Below are 4435 nucleotides of genomic sequence, written 5' to 3'. Positions count from 1 at the left end.
TACAATCGTGACTCAGCGAATAAGGATACTTCTTCCTGATATGAGAAAAATTTTTTTTTTAATTTTCTTTTTCTTGTTTCAGAAAGTGAAATTTTTCACAACAAAAGCCAATACCACGTATCTCTTTTCCCTTTTGTTTATAATTTTTCTTTTCTCGCTTGATTATTTAATGTGTATCACAACTACTACTTGATGTATTGGTTACCAGGAAAGATATTGTTTTGAATTTTCAAATTATTTGAAAGCAAACTTATTATCCATACACTTGAAATAAACGTTAAATGTATGTTATGAGTGCAACAAAACGAATTTTATGTCTGTCTATTCTTTCTTTTGAATATCAACATAACCTGCAAGAAAGAATTATCCAAATTCAGAAAAAGTTGATATATTTCGATTAATTTGGTGATAGCCATTCATCCAGAACCTGAAATAGAAAACTCATAGTTGGTGAAAGACACTGATACGGTTGACAAACGAAAGAGGCGACAAAGAGACGAGTCATGAGTAATGCCCGTGATGCATTGAACTATCCTGCTGTATCGCCCTTTCAATTGATCAAATCTTCCCTTTAAATTATTACCGCCAAGCGCGGAAAGGGTTTAGAAATCGGTTCCTTCTTTAAAGTTATATCTGAAGTTTCTAACCATCTCCCAAGCAAAACTTATGACAGAAAACTCCTGAAAAAAAATTTCTGAACCAATCTTTATTTTAGATCTCTATTCAGATAGACGTAAGGAATTACAGACGGATTGCTTTCTATAACGTTTGATATGGCTCTTTAAAAGCTTTTTCATATCAAGAAAATGTTATCAACAACAAGCAAGAACACGAATCGGATCACTTCCCATATAAAGCCCTATTCTGGAAAGTCGTTACATTGAAAAAAATTGTAATTTTCAAAATTTCTCGGCAAAAGTGGCCAAGTAGTAGTATTCCGGCATTCTAAATTGGTATGGAACTTTGAACCGTCTGGGAAAATATTTCAGCTCTCTCTCATATATAAGGAAAACTGAAGTTCATATGACAAAAACGTGTAATTTTCAATGCTCCATGATGAAAATTATATCATAATAGTAACTAAACATTAAAAAATTAACTGTACCAAATTTGGACTATCCCGGCCTATTTTTGAAATCCTCCGCTAATAAGAAATTTTACGAGAATTCATTTTCTGTAGAGCAGAAAAGTCTAAGTTTTAATATGTCGTGGTGAAAATTGACACATAACCGCAATTTCATACAAAAATGAACTCTACAAAATTTGGACTATCTACGCCTATTTTTGGGTCCCGCCCTATGTGAGGATTAAACTTGTACTACATTTGGTTGCGTTTTGGGCCCGTTTCCCCATAAATACGTATATGAAAAATATGCCTATTCCTATTTCAAATTTATTATTCCTAAAATCAAATTAACTTTCATTGGACAGATCAACTTCAAGAAAAGTTTGACAAAAAGTTCTTGAAGACGACTATTCGATAATTTCATCTATTACTTAGCAATAAATTAATACTTTTTTTACACGATTTTGAAATGCCATTTTTTTACACTAATTTTCTACTCTAGCACGGATCAAAAAGAAAAAAACCTTTTTTTTAAATTCTAATTTTGACAGTGTCTCGCAGACAGTTGTATATATAGCAATAAAGTAGGGTTGAGGAAATACTGTTATCAGAAGCCAATCGACAGATGCCCTCATATGTGTTAGTGACTTGCTCTACTGCTACTTGGACGTTAATAAGCATCGAAATTCTTCATTTCTCAATTCTTGTTCAGTTATATGCACTTTTGGACTGAATTTCGACTGTAGATTAATTTTAATTTGCTTTTTGTATAAAAAATGGATGGTTTTTGTGTTATGGCTATGTCATATGGATTTCATTATTACCTTTTTGCACGGTGTTTTTTAGAAATATATAGAGTTTTTACATGATTTTTTAAAGTTGTGTAAAATATCACCAAATTTACCATATACAACACAAATTTTTTTTGCACAGATTTCTCAGGACCGCTTCTACTATGTAAAGAGAAGAGTTGGGGTGAAGCTATCGAAACTTTTGGCAGTCGGCCGCCTGAGCGCATTTAAGGGACTGAAAAAATATTAGCGTGGCTGAGAAACCAGTATTGCTATGTCTACACTTCTTCTTAGACAATGAAAAAGTTTAACGGGATTCCCAATGCTAACGCTGCCTTTGCACAATAACGATAAACCAAAAGCATTATGGTTCGAACTAGGGATAGCGCGGATATCTGATTCACAGAGCTGCTTCAAGTTCTTTTTGGTTGCAGAATATATGTTTGTGTGCGATGAAGTTTCGTGGTGGCTACACTTCTCCCAAAGTCACAGAAGCACCCAATGTTAAGATATTAGATGACAGATCTTACCCTTTTCAGAAAGAGATCTTCGGTTCACCGCCATTCTCTTACATCTGCCGCAGCTGAGGCCTCAGGCCCCTCCATGCAGTAAGGCATTTGTCCACTACTAATTGGGTGTCTCTGCCTATCACTCGTTCACAGCAAGTGTCGACTTTAAGCACCAAACATGTCTGTCCAATATATACGCTAGTAATAAAACGATTTAACGGAATAACAGAATTAGTTCTATTAATCAGACTATGCGAATTTAATATTTTTTACACCACTTAATATGGCCGCCTATTTAATAAATCCCATATCCAACTATAAGGACTCTGAGTGGCAAGACAACAACAAATGGTTATTATTACTTGCTTTTTATTATTTCGTAGCGCAAACTGTACGATGAACTTTGTGTTACTCGGTCTCTCTCGCGCTGTCATGGTCATATGAAAAGATGTATAAAACGAAAGATGACGTATAAACGAACGGTGTTTGAAAGTTGAACTAACAAAAACAATAACATGATAGTGTCATGAAGTGTATGGCATTTGTGTCAATTGTCTCTCTGACCCTTCCTATCTATACATATACACAGAAGCATACACTCATACACAAGAATCCTTGGATGAATGTATACAAAGATGCAATGATATTATCTAGCAGCAAGTACTGACAACAACATTCATTATCCCCTACCCAAGTGGCACAGAGCCAATAATCCTGTCGGCAGCCAATTACGGTTTAAGTAGACAATTTTTCTTTAAGCGCCAATGAATTAACACGTTTAGGATTTCAAATATTTTTAATGCAGAAAGTTGACGTTTAAAGTGATTTTCCTTTGAATCCCTTCCAAAGTCAATCGAAGAATATATACATCATAAAAGAAGAAATTTATAAAGACCGATAAATATATACACCAAGTACCGATTTATTGCAAGAATGTTCTCAACGATCACAAACGAAGATTTGCTAACAATCTTTACAATGATTAGAAAGGTTTTCATTATATGATGACACATATTCGATGGATTACCAAAGTTTTCGCCTCCTTTCTTAGACATATGCATCGAATTTTTGAACAAAAGTCTATTGCAATTTTTCTCGTTGTTCACATTTAGTATCAACATTTTTCCTATTACTAGAATATGGCTGTGGGCGGGTTAAAGTAAAAAATGACTTACGTTGTTAAAACTGCAGCCTTCAATCTCGAGGAATTATAACAACAGATAGAATCGACCGAATGACCTAATTAGATCGATTCAAAACCGTGCTTGTATACATATGTAAGTATTTTGCTCGCATATTAGTTCTAATCTCGTTCCATCCGTATATCCAATTAACGTCGAGGAGATGATGGTCAAAATATTTGCAACAACCCACCTCCGTTATGTTATTGCAACACACGAAGTATACTGAGGAAATCCACTCAACCAATTTACAATATCTTCCGATTAAATATGTATTTTGTGAAACCGAAATATTTCCACTCTAATATCCAGAAAATACCTGGAGAACATAATATTATTGTTCTTATTATTGTTGTTAGACGAGATCTTTATTAAATCGAATAGACTAACCATTTAGTCTTTTTTTTTAAAAACGAAAAGACCTTGGTTGTTCAGTTGTGACCCTAAAATTTATTTCTTTGGTCTAAATTATCATTATAATCTATTTAAAAACTAGAAAGAGCAGCAGCAAATATTTAAAAAGTAGGATGATCAGCAGCACTTACGCTTATCCACTTCTTTACGTACATGCGAAGCTTTTCTAATCAAACGCACTTTTACAAATACAAATTCAGTGGATGACATTTAAGGAGAGTAAGAAAGAGTAAGTATACCTGTTACAATATTGAAAATACGAAAAAGTCTATCTAAATATTCCGCAAAAATGAAAGTTAGTGCAAACATATTGGCAATGCCTACTCATTCACAATCTCGCACAATTACTACTCATTTGGAACGTCGCTATGCAAAGTGTGTTCTTTATGAACTGTTCGTAATTGGTATTGTGTGTGCCCTTTCTATATTTCTATATATACATACATATATATATCTTATCCCTGATTCTTAAAT

The sequence above is a fragment of the Glossina fuscipes genome, unplaced genomic scaffold (assembly GCF_014805625.2).
Source record: "Glossina fuscipes isolate IAEA_lab_2018 unplaced genomic scaffold, Yale_Gfus_2 155, whole genome shotgun sequence".
Taxonomy (NCBI): domain Eukaryota; kingdom Metazoa; phylum Arthropoda; class Insecta; order Diptera; family Glossinidae; genus Glossina; species Glossina fuscipes.
This window is presented reverse-complemented; position numbering follows the sequence as displayed.